Below are 13,387 nucleotides of genomic sequence, written 5' to 3' on the forward strand. Positions count from 1 at the left end.
ATTAATACATGCGGAACTCACAAAGTTTCATTATTTGCAAGAATTTTAGCTCATGTTAATTGGAAGCTGAGAGTGCAAACCCTGTCTTCCCCAGCCAAAGAAGTCTGGAACCTAGAAGTAAAGTGGCTAATGAGCATTGGGTTTATTGGCAAAGGGGAGACCTTGATGCTCTTGGCAATGAAGTTGCCTTTGGTGTCTCCTGTCGCTTCTGTTGTGGACTTGGAAGAAGAAGGATCCCTAAGGCAAGGCTGGGGAAAGATTGCCATGCCACCCTGAAACTCCTGAGTTTGGCTCTTGCTTATCTGTGTCATCACAGACAGAGAAGTCATCTTCTGTCTTGGACTTCTGTCTGCCTCAGGCGGCCACGGTATGTAGATTTAGTCAGAGCTGTGGTGATTTACTTGGGATCTCTTGTCACTGTCTGTTACAGAAGTGATCTTTAGGGTTGTAAATGGCCAAATATTTCAGTATGTTCGAGAAGATAACCCATAATGTTTCCTAAGGAAGAGACTATAAGTAAAGGTAGAGGGCATAGCTATTGTAGTTGACATTAATATGTTTACATCAGTAAGTGAGGAAATTAAGGTGAAATCAGAATTTGCCTCTGCCTATCAATGTGAATAATACTGTGATACTTTCATAATGAAAGTTAGATAAAGGTATAAACTAATGTGAAGTATAAAATGCTGCCTCAGGATAAATAGATAGCGATGAACTTATTCTTCTGTTGAATATGTGAAAAATTAAAAGCCTATTGTATTGGTAGAAAAGGCAGTATCTATTTCAGAAACAGCTTTGGGACTAATGAACTGCCTAACTTTAAGCTGAAAAGAAGAAATTTCATTGAAAAGTGTAATGCAAAATTGTAGATTCACTTGCCATATATTATCTTGCCTGTGTCTGTTTTATTCCGGTTCTTAGAATTCGCCTTTTATTATTGTTTTAATTGTCTTAATCAGTATTGTTGTAATCACAAGATGTCATCCTGAGGAGAGGGGTAATCTAGTCGTTATGATGTTTCAATGTCACCTTTGTCAATTCATGCTTAACTACTATTAAAATTTCATTATCAGTCTTGTGATTAGATATCATTTGTGATACAGCCAGGAAATACAGGTGAGCAGTTACAACAAAACACCACTTTGGTATTCGTGTTCAGAATCATCTTCCTCATCTGAAATTATTCACCTGTGCCACCTTAATGATTTTCTTTTCTTTGAAACTCATTCTTGGATCTAAATATTAATATTCTGATAAATAGTTTTGTGTCATTAAACAACACTGTTAACTCTCCCTGGAAGTTTGGAACAATTTTCTATGCATGATCAAAGATAGACGTCGTTCAAACCTGTAGTATAAAAATACAAGTTACTTTTCAAGACACTATTACATTTCAACTATTCTAAGATGCCAAAGCCTTCCCTGGAAATGACCAGCAGAGGCACTAATTTGATGTTCTTAGTATCTGCTTAAGAAAAAAACTCTTTATCATGTATATTTTATTGCACATACATTTGAAATGAGATAAATTTAGCAAGATTATTCAGAAATGTAAAGGATTATTCAGTGCTATTTTGCATTCTTCGTTTCAGTGCAACAAAGATAAACTATTATAAAGAGGGACCAGTTAATTCAGCATAAAAATGATGCATGAAATGTGACATCTCTTTAACATTGAGAGAAAACACTTCCCTCCATTGAGTGCTTTACACTAAATGTAAAATATTGACACAGCCCTATTATACCAAACAATAGACTTCTTTCAGAAAGATAGAAGGGGTAGTATCATGTGATCTTATTAATATTTATGAAATATGATAACAGGAAAAAGGGAATTGGGATAGCGTTGCTATCTTTCTAGACCCTATCCATTGCAGCTTCAAAATGTTTTTCATTTCACACATCAGACACTAATTAGCAAATATCTAATTAGTGTTAGAAGAGTAATCGCTCATGGGAGTTGTTGAGGCTTTGAGCTTTCATGCATGCAAAAATAGTGCCACTTTAGGTACATTTGTTAAGGTACAGTAACTTTAACTTTTATTTTTCTCAGAACTGTGTGAATTAAAATAAAAAGCAAAATTAAGCTCCACTAATTGGGGGTGGAGAAATGACTTTATTGATAAAGAGTGAGGAAAGATCCAGAAAGCTTAAAATATAGGTATTTTGAAACTTCTGCAGATGCTGGGAAATTCATTTGAGAGAACAGAATGTAATATTAGTTTGATTTGTTTTTACGTTCCAGGTGAAAAACTATCTGTAATGTTCCTATTTACAAAGTAGATAACTATATCTACCCTAAATCAGGTGAACACACAGTACAGCTAAGGATGGAATAATCAAAATGCTATAGGAAATCTACCATTTTGAAGTTTTATAGTTCAAGTATGTCATGTTGATAAGTTTCTTGTTACGCTAGTTAATTATTAAGTTATGTGGAGTTTATTTTGCATTTTCTTTTTATGGGAGACATGAATTTTATATAAACAAAATCTACCTTGCTAGTAATTTTGTCACAGAGCGGATAAATGCATTCTAGCTAGAAACATGGATAGTGCTCAGTGTATAGCATTGTGCTTCTGTCAGGATCCAAATTACAAATGTGAAGGAGGAAATAAACCCAGCTATTTTTCATTCCTTGTTTTCGTAGTTTGCTTTGGCAACACTGTGAAGTTCACCCTAAAATAATATAAGCTGGAGCCCAATTTGGAAAGTAACTATACTGTAAGAAATGTATGACAATAATGTTAGGGATAAAATACTAGTATACTCTTTAAATATGCAACAAAGTATTATGAAGTGCTGGTGGACTGAAGATATAGTCTTTTTTGATTCTATTGAATTTGATAATGCAACTCTTTTTGCTCAACTTTCTGAAAATGAGAAGTCTGTATGGAATCTGGGTGCCTTCTAATTCATATTCATAAACATTTTTCAGTAACTGTTTACTATCAGTTTAATTTTAAAGATAATGGGGGTTCAAAACGTAGCTTTTAGATGGATAGAGAAAAAAGCAATTCATCTGTGCTCTCCACTAAATTGATTTCCATTTCAGTGGAAATGGCTTGTAGTGAAGTTTCAACTGTCTTCAGCAGAATGTTTCCTCCAAATGATGCAAGATTTCCACAATATTGGCTTGTCATAATATCCAGAATCTGGTTCCTAAATGCTAGAGGAATGGAGTAGTCTATTTTGTTGGAGGAGCTGAGTGGAAAATAAATATAAATAAATAGCATAAAAGCTGGATGCCCCTTCTTTTCTTTTTTTTCTTGTGTTCTGGCAGCCAGATCTGCATGGGGTTTACCCCTGTGTCCCAGGTGTCTTAATAAAGTCATCAGTAGGCCAACAACACCTGCCATACCACGGGAGAAGTGACTATCAACTGTTAGATCAAGTGGCAGCTTTAAAACAATCTTATCCATTGTACTGCAGAGCAAAGTGTTTGTTCCCTGAATTCAATCCCGGTGAACTCTTAATTTCAGGGATTTTTGTTTTATTTTGTTTTCTGTCTTAGCCTCTTTTTAAAACCACTGTGTATTCCTAAATTGTGGGTCGCTGAGTGCAACTGTGGTTTTTTAAACATGCAATTGAAAATGTAAGCATGGAACATGGTGCTTAGATAATAAAGACTGTGTGAGGACTTAGTAAAAACATTGCAAAAAGTTCCAAGTTCAGGAAGAGAACTCTGGAAAATGAAGCTTATTTAGGAGACGGTATTTCTCTGCATTGAATCTGTGCAAATGGAACACTGAGTGTGTTTTAGCAAGCTCCTATGTGTGGTTTAACAGCATTATTGGAAACAGGCTGGTTTACACCGGTGTGGTCTCTTGATGTTCCTTAGACCTTCAGGGGGCATATCAGCACATCTTTTTCAGTATCAAAACGCTGCACAAATAGTTTGTATAGGGCAGTTTTTCATATATTATTGCTTTTCTGATTGCAGCTACTGTTGACAATAATCATTAGCTATTGCATGCAGCTTGTAATCAGTTGGTTGCAAAGTGTTTCTATAGGAAAGGTTTATCTTCATTTACAGACGAGAACCTTGAGGAAGAGGGAGGCAACTGACTTGAAGCGAATTTGAGAACACAGCCTACTTTTCCAAACTCCACTTTGTTGCTCTAGTCACTTGTCCTCACTCCCATATCATCTGCACTAGAAATTCTGAACTTTACTAAAATATTAAAGCGTACACTGCTAGGTTGAGGTAAACAATCTCGCTTTACAGGTTTTTCCTTGTTTTCAAGGCTGTAGTTGGTCAGGCATTGCTAAATAACAATAGAATACATAATGCATTTTAGCATTTTGAACGGTTTTTTATTATGTGTGTTTAGGTTAAATTTAGTAGATATATGGAAAAATACACCACAGGAGGCTTGTCTTGTGTTGAATTTTTTGTTTTTGTTGGGTTGAGGGTTTACTTTTTTGTTTAAACTTGGAGGGAGTCTTATTTTTCTTTAATTCCCCATGTTTCTCAGAGCATGGCATGTCTGTTAGGACAAGAATTGTGTCATATTTTGGAGAACGTCTGTGCTAAAACACTGCTCCGAGGTCAAAGAAGAATCTGTTGATAGTGGGTATTCTATAGGACTCTGTTTTCTTTCCTCAAAGACTGAGCTAATCTCTCCATCAACTTGAGTGTCCTAATTTATAACTCAACACCCTTAGGCTTTATTTCTGCTGCCCTTCCAAGTAATTGACATGTCAATGAAAATGCACGAGTAACCCCCGCCATGGGCAATGGGGATACGGCCCCGCTGCTGTTATCTGCTCTTCAAAGGGTCTCTAGAAACGCCTCCATTGATCCCTTGTTCTGTGCCAGCTTTTAATTTGTGTCAATCCAGGAGCAAGGGGGGTTGTTTTAATTTAAGCCAAATATTTTTTTCTGACCCACGATGAGATGTGCTACATTTACAGGGATTTATTGTTCTGTATTGATTTTATGTAGCAGAATATCAAGCAAAACGAAGAGTCGGTATTGTTGAATCATTATACTAGTTAAAGCAAAAAGAATAATAAAGAGTACCTTCATTAATAGTGGTTTTTAGTAATTGTAAGAAGATTTTCGGCAAGTTAAGCAGGTGGAATCAAGCTCGTAAACATCAATTGATGAGAGGTTTTGCAGGTCTTTGATATCTTTCTCAAACATTTGATTGTATTTCCACACAGCCTAATTAGTGTGGTCAAAAATCAAAGATGTGTATATAAAGCAACAATGACCAGATCATAACTATTAATCATAAGCAGATTCTTGCTATCCCGTGATGATTTACTACTTAGGGAAAAACTTCATCTCCACATTTTATTCCATTTTTTTCTTTCCTTTTGTAAAGATGCACTAAAAAAAAGAGACGACATTTTGTGCTTGATGTAGTGCCATACCACGTTCAAGATATGTAGGCCAAGAGGTTCTTTTATGTTCTTTATTTACTGTATTTCCGACTTTTTAGCTTGTAGTCTCCTTGGGTTTTTAACCTTCCTCTGTTGTAAAATAAAGGCTTTGTGAAAGCATTTCCATACATTTCAAAATCACTTTGTGATGTGGTTTCACCAAGGAGAGACATTTCATTGCCTTCACTCAACTTTTCCGTTTTGATTCTTGAGAAAGTTTTCTTTGACTAATCTGAATGTACTTCAAATTTTTCTACGCTGTTTATGTTAAAACCAAATAAAAAATTTTAGACATAAACTATTTAATTTTGTTTTCCAGAAATCTTTGCGTTATCATTAATATTTTTCAGCTTGTAGAAATTATGTGTTGCCATATTATTTCTTAATCACAAAATGGGACATATTCCCATTTAACAGAAAACCAAAAGGATGCAACTCAAGTGCTTATTTAAAAAATAAAATAAAATATTAAAATTGAGTCAGGGTTATGAAATAAAGACGGCTACTTAGTAAAAGGTGTAAACTTCAGAAAGAATCTGGAGCAACTGAATGTTTTGCCTGGGGAGGCATGTTTTCCATTTTTAAATCTGCAGATTTTAAGTCTGGATTCAGTTTCACAAATATATTGGCTTGCTGCAATAGGTAGATCACAACTAGAACAGATAAATGCAGTTTATGTAAGCATATAAATCAGAGAGCATAATTTTAAGTACCCTTTCACGAATTACATTTGTTTCCTAATAGTCCTATCAAGTAGGTAAATATGGTTGATCCTCTTTATTTAGAGATCAGGTAGCATTAGCAAACACACGTTATATTTCAGCAGCAGATTTTCAAGCTCGTCAGTGGAATGTTAGGATCAGGATCTTTTCTAAATCAGTAGTAAGTAGTTACTGATCTCCCACGTAATTCAATCTCTTTATTTGCTGTCTCCTCTTCTGTAAAATGAGAACAATAACACTGTATGCAAATTCAAGATAAAAATGCACGGAACAGTTGTGGCACTTGTGAAATCCAAAATGGATATAGCCAACTGCGTCGTGCTATTTTTAGAACAATTTCTCACTGATAAACTTCTTTTATAACCCGTTGAAGTCGTGAAACCATCAGAATGGTTTTGATGATGATGATTGAATCCCAAAGCTTCCTAAGATTGTAGGAAACTCTGCTAGCAACAACAGCTTCAGTTAAGCTATAGTTATTGCAGTTTCTTCTACAACCAATCCAAAACCAGAAATAAACTCTGTTGCAGATATATGTGGAGTATGACAATACACTCAACATACAAAGCTTTGCACATCTTAAATTAAAAAAAAAAAAAAATCCTAGGTTCTTATTTACTCATATGATAATTAGATTTGCAAGAATGTGCGTGGGGTTTTAAGAGACCATCTAATTTATTTCTCTCATGTAAAATAATCCTTTTAACATGTAGTCTCAAATAACGTTATATTATTCCAGACTGTAATGTAGATAGTGTATAAGTTTTATTATCCCTGGATGTGTTTACTTGCTTGATCAGAATTACAGCCAGGTGGTACCATCTTCTCACAACAATTTTCCCTCCCTTTGAATGAGAATGGCTCATTTGAAGTTTGTGGAAGGCATATCCGTATGGAATTCGTAGGATTTCGTGTTGTGATACAGCAAGGAGACTTGCTTGAAATTGCTTGTTTCAGGCTGATGATGCAAAACTAGACATCTGTTAAATTAACATCTATCTAACATTTTTGCCTTTCAGTCAAATACATTCAGAAAATTTACATCTTTTTTAGCTGTCAAAACAATCTGTCACAAGATATTTATTTTTTTGTATAATGGGTTACTTAAGGAAAGCAGCAGATGGTTGAGTGAGCTGCACCTATGCTGCAGCTTTCCCAGACCTGTACTACCTACGAACTACTGGAAAATGTACATACTTAAATGATTACTCTTGAAAGTCTAAATAAATCAAATAGAACTTTGTTACTTTTTAACGTGTTGGGTCCCTCTCTACTTTGTGTTTCAAACAAAAACAAACCCCAAACTTCTAATGTTAATTTTGGTAAAAAAAACATAGGAAACGGCACCCAGCCTTCTGTCTTAAAACAGTCCATAGGGTGAGAAATAATTCCCTGCGATAAATCACAGCGTGAACAACCCTGCATTCACCTACAAGTTTGTTTCTTTGCTTAATTTAGAACATTCATTACTTCTCACATAGAGGAGGATATAATAACATGTTATCAATTACAATTATGTATAATTGTAATAAAACCCAGTAATAATAGATCCTAATAATGACCAAAGGAAAAAAGCCTTCAATGCACTAGAAAGTGCTGCATTGTGCTGGATTCTCATTCCGTCAAAACGTGTCCTGTGTGTCTCAGCGGCACACTTGGAACGCTTTTATGTGCCCCTTTCAATCATGTAGAGGCTGCCCTGCCCTGTCCTGCAAGAACACTACTGCGATTTTTCCAGATTAAATTCATAGTGAAATCCTGCCCTCATTAAAGTCAATGGGGCTGCTGCCGCTAAGTCAGTGAAACCTAAATTGACTGCTTGCTTTGCTGTATTTTCTAATAGACACACTAGAAGTCCAGTGTTAGAGCTGTTGGAATTTTTTCTTTCAGATGGATTTATTTGTATACATATCTTCTACTTTCACGTTTTGATTTATGTATGCTTGAAAAATGCATTTTTGTTTTGCTTTGCTTTTGTTAGTCTCATAGCACATAAAAAGCATGTGTGAATATGAGATATTTTGCTCTGGGAACAGTCAGTAGCTTTGTAGACGGGCGAGATTGGAAGAACTGAGGATGTGACATATTCCACCCCTGGGGAGACAAGAACTGTGTCACCCACACCACGACAGCCCTTCAGGGAGGATCTTGTGTTGCTCATTCACAGGGTAGTTTTGGATTTAATTTCAAAGCAGGAAAAGCGTTGTATAAAAACATTGCAATAAGTCACTGTATTTCATTAGTTATTAATAGTAAACTTTTAAGTGCCCCGAAAGGAATCTCTGTGGGCTTCCATGTCAGTATGATATTTTCAGAGAGACAGCATTTGAACATTGAGAACATATGGGGACATAGACTGTGGAAATCATTCACTTAAATGTCACTTTTATCTTAGATTTGTCATCTAATTTTAATATGTTGAATGCCATGAATATGTTTAATCGTAGTTTGCCTTACAGTAAGCTGCGTTTCTTACTACTGACTGCAGCCAAAATACATACATGTTAATTAGAGTGTTGGGTTTTTTCAAAGCTAGTTATTTTGGTTTTGCTTTGAGAAATAGGCTATGTGTGTAACAGGCTGCAGAAACTGTTTTGAGGCTTTGGGGAGAGTTTATAAACAAGTTTACTCTAGTAAAGACTTGGTTACAGCGAGATAAATGGTGCCAGTATCAGAGGAGGAAAAAAAAAAAGACGGCTTTTAAGAGTGCATTGTGAACTAGTGTACGTTGCTAGAGCCCCTTTGGCTTCAGTGAGCATACAGCAGTTTAGGATTTTTGGCACATAGGAACAAAGAAAAAGGAAAAAAGACCAACCAACCCAGACCTGAGCATCCCCAGGCAGCAGCAGGCTTGGCTCTCCTGTACCCTTCACAGGTGTCCCCTTCTCACCCTTATGACTGAACATTTCCAGGAAGGACTGACAGGGAAGCAAATTGTCTCAGAGAGACAGGGTAAGAAATGTACCAGTGTTAATGTTTGGTTTCTAAAGCCATTGCTCTTTGTTATAGACACTAGAAGTTATTTTTTCCTCTTTATTATTGCTATTGTGTCTGTTTAAGAGTCATAAAATACTTTGAATATATAATAATGTTAAAGTGTTGATATATTTAGTTGCAATGAACTGTGACAAGCTGAACCATGAGCATTGCTTTTTCTGGGCAGAGGTAGATTGGCTATAATCTTTAGTAAAAGTCATAATAATTGTCACAGCCTCAGGGCTATACTGGAAGTCCACTATAGCAGCAAGAAGTCCAGATATTAACAGGATTTTTTCTACACTGCTTAATACAAGGAAATGTAGTTTTATTTGCTGTGCTCCTGGGCTGGGCTGGGACTGCCGCCCTGCCCTGTCTCTCACCTTCCCCTCATCAGCCTTCGGCTGCAGCCTCCTCCTCACACTCCTCCCACCTGTGCAGAGGGTGCTGCTGCCCAGGGACAGATGGACAGATGGACAGATGGCTGGCTCTTCTGGCAGCTCTTCTGGGAAATGGATGCGTGGGGTTCTGCCCAACTTGAAACTGAGAAGAGCGCAGCACTCCTGACCGCAGCTGACACCGTTAGTGCAGCTGGAGTTAGGTGTGTTCTGATCTGCACGCTGCACTGAAGAGGTATAGCTGTTTGTAACGCTTGGCTGCCCATAAGCACCAGGACAGACCATATAGGATATGCTGTCCTTTAGCTACTGGCAGACCAATAAATGTTGTGGTTTTTTGTTGTTGTTTTGTGTGTGTGTGTGATGTTTGTTTGTTTTCTGCTGGCTACAAAATTGTGCTGGCCATGTTAGGAAATGCTATTTCAGCTAGGGTGAAAACCATGCAAACAGTAAAGCCCAAGAACCTCCCGTGCTTAGAAGTGTGGTCAATGTACCTCCAGACATAGCTACAAAATATCTGAAGAATAAGAAAATGATTTTAAAGTGTCTTTTCCTTAAAGTGGTTTCTTGGCATTTCCTTTATCTATCTCTTCCTTTTCTTTTTTTTCTTCTAAATGAATACTGTTCTGAAGAAGGAGATTTTGGGAGCATTGTGCTGGGAACAAAAGGATTCTTTCAAAGACTTGTTGCTCAATCTTGTTTACAGGATTTTTCTTTTCCTAGAGCCTTCTAAAGTCTTCTCAATTATTCACTTGCTTAATATATTCATATTTCCTAGAATAAAACCTTGCCCTATTTTGAAGAAGACCGTACCAAGTGTGCTGGTTCAGGTTGATTGTAAATGGGACTTTTAAAGGTGTTTCAGAACTGGGTTTGCCAGCGTAGTTTCCTTCCAGCATTTCTTTTCTAGCATAGTTTCAATGCGTTACGGCTTTTTAAGCTGGCCAGAGCAATGTGCAGAGTTGCTGTGTCTTGGCTGTGGGGTACCCGGAACGTCAGACAAACATCATGCCTTGGTGAGGAACGATTGCACTTGTTCATGCAGCATTAATAATAATTATGATCATAATCATCCTTGGGAATACATTAATATTGTTTTCTTACATATGTATTAGGTTAATACAGCTAAATAATCATAATTAACAACTTCAAAATTTTGTGTAAACATTAGTTATTAAACCCTTAAATGGGTCCTGTGAGGTATCATTACCACCCTTACATAAACAGAAAAAATTGACCACATCCAAGATAATTGTCTTTCCCAAGTTCCAGGAGTGAATCGCAAACTGAGATGTGATTTGATCTCCAAAGCTCTCTTTCGGGCATGGATTTTGCATGCTCTAACACACTGACTCCCAGGAGTTCGGTGTGACTTGTCTGAACAACAGCAATATTATTGTTTACATTTTATTTTCTAGTCATCACACCAGAAATAACTTTTCAGCACTAGCCCTGTGGGTTTTTTTGGGTGCCTATTGCAAATTAAAAAAAATATTTGGTGTGTTTGGGATGATTTCTACAACTGTATTAGTAGTTGTGGCCTTAAGTGTTGTTTTCTACTTTGAAATAATATTAGTGAAGCAAGATATGACCTGAGAAATGCAAAGCTTTGTCAGAATGTTGCTGAAAGTTAACCCAAATGGCACAGAAATGTCATACATAGTTGATTGTAATCATGCTGCTGTGTAGACTGTTATTTTTGTATATTGCTCTGGTCTGTTTATAACCATTAAGAAGGGAATTATGCATAGTAATGTGTCTAGAATCCAAGGAAGTTATTTGGCCTGTACATTATAATTTTTATCTGTTGTTTGGCTGCAGCATATGGAGTCATTATCCACTTAATAAATGAAATAAATGCAACCTCCCATTCCACTCGATGACTGGTGGTGTGGGAGTCAGCAGCATCTGTCACCTGTGCAGACAGACTGAGGGCTGGAAGTGCAGTTGGGGCTCTCATTTCTACCTTTTCCAATAAGGGTTGTTATGGGGGTTTTGTTTTGTTTTTTTAATTCTACTGCGTAGAATAATGGTCCCTTCCTAGGAACATATAGGTGATGCATTGTCAATGTGCGTTCACACACTCCTGCCCCATATGGCCCATACGCCTAAGGCTCATCGGTGTACAGTGGATGGATGTAGCATGTTAAGAATACGCATATGCAAAAGTATGAAAGATACAACTGAGGAAATAACTTCCATGTACTTTGAGGCCATAAGGGAAGTGGCTGAGGTAAGACTCTAAATGCTTTGCTTAAAGACTCAAAGATTGAGTGAGGTCTTTGTAGGCAGAGCAAAACATTTCCATGTTCGCTCTTTGTTCTTTGGAACATGTTCTGATTCTGTGTGCCCCTGTCTCCCTCTGTTGTTCAGTTTTCTACTATTTTTTGTGTGCTTTTTAGTGGGGGTTTTTTTTTGGTTTTGCAGAATTACAACTAGATGACTAACAGGGCAACTAAATTTTAGTAAGGTTTGATTTTGATTATAACTTAAAGCCTTCATTTCTGATTGGACTTGTATAAATTAGGGTTTCTTTCATTCAGCAGTGGTGCAGTTAAAAACTCACTGGAATCTTGTGTTTAAAATTGTTAATCTAAGGTGAAAACTATACACCTTAATTGTTCACATTACTAGCAGCTATCAGCTGTGCTAATTTTGGTTTTTATGCATGAGCAAAGCCCACAGTCTCTACCTGGCTCTCTAAGAAAATAAAAGATCTGTTTCTGCAGGCACCTACAGCATCAGCCTTGTCATGCTGATGACTCTGGCTAGACAGGATTGCCATTAGTGTTAGCCCTTTGGCATCTCTTTTTGATCAGCGAGTGCTGCCGAGCTGTTCAGGTATTCCTCACACATCACAGCTGCAACTGGTATCTGAAGGAATGCTCTGCTCTCTTCTTTCTGGAGCTCTTTCTGCGTTCAGACATTGTCAGTTCTGGTTTATTTCAAATACTGCTCTTCTCTCTCCCTTTTCCCTGGAAGGGCCATCCTGAAAGGTTCACACAGTTTGTCTGCATTTCAGGCCCAGCGTCACACAGATGTATAATGTGCTCCCTGGTGCCCAAATGTTACTTGAGTCCATCTAACGAGTGTGCCAGGCAGCCACCCAGAATGTGCTTGGGCATCTTCATACCACCTTCTCGTGGTACAGGATTGTTCGTTTTTTCTTGTTGCAAAGAAAACCTCGGAGCTGGAAACCCCCTTCCAGGCTATCTTGGGGCAGCGCTGACACCTGCCCCCCGTTAGCTTTCCTTCCTTCAGCTGTGTGAGGCCGCTGGCCCGAGCGAGAGCAAACACCTCCCCCGATGGCAGGGACACCTGGGCAGGGTCAGCGCCGCCCGCCCCCGCTCCGCAGGTGCCGCTGGGCAGGAGGCTGCTGGCAGCCGCCGCCCCTCGGCTCCTGCCCAACCGCCGCCCGGGCTGGGCCCCGCGGGGGGTGCGGGGAGGCGGCGGGGACGTCCCCGCTTCTCCCGCCCCCGCGACGCGGCGCCAGCCGGCGACGGGGAAAGGAAAGGGAAAGGCAGTGGCGGCGCACGGGGCTCCCGCCCGCAGGTGTGTACGCATGGGGGGCGCGGGGCGGCCCGGAGGGGGCGAGCGCGGTTGGGGGGGGAGCCGCCCGCTCCCCACGGGCTGTTCCGCGACAGCAGCAGCAGCAGCAGCAGGATGGGGCCGAGGCCCCGCGGGGCTTTTCCCCGGTGGCCGTATCGCCGAGGTGGGGCCGGCGCTCCCGGAGGGCGGTGGCGGCCGGGCCGCCGCGCTGCGGGGCGGGGAGTGGAGGGCGGCTCCGCTCCCGGCCGGTTGCTCCCGCCTCGCGGAGGGTTGGGGCTTTTCTCAGGAGCGAGGCTTTTCTTGCATCCTCTCTGAGTCCGAGTTAGAAAGAAAAAGCGACTAAACCGCCTT

At 39.1% G+C, this 13,387-nt stretch overlaps 1 protein-coding gene across 15 annotated transcripts in view; it reads left to right on the top strand.

Moving 5' to 3' along the window:
- Window positions 1-13,387, top strand: part of TENM2 (teneurin transmembrane protein 2) — a 629,416-nt gene that overhangs the window by 272,747 nt on the left and 343,282 nt on the right. The window contains exon 1 of one of the 15 annotated variants that reach the window (XM_071814813.1): window positions 12,986-13,039. The exons of 12 other annotated variants lie outside the window; for them this stretch is intronic. The gene's annotated coding sequence lies outside the window, so the exon portion shown is untranslated. Of the gene's footprint in view, window positions 1-12,985; window positions 13,040-13,387 lie in introns of those variants that run through there. 2 more of the 15 variants (XM_071814811.1, XM_071814812.1) reach the window with 2 other exon arrangements.

The sequence above is a fragment of the Patagioenas fasciata genome, chromosome 14 (assembly GCF_037038585.1).
Source record: "Patagioenas fasciata isolate bPatFas1 chromosome 14, bPatFas1.hap1, whole genome shotgun sequence".
NCBI lineage: Eukaryota > Metazoa > Chordata > Aves > Columbiformes > Columbidae > Patagioenas > Patagioenas fasciata.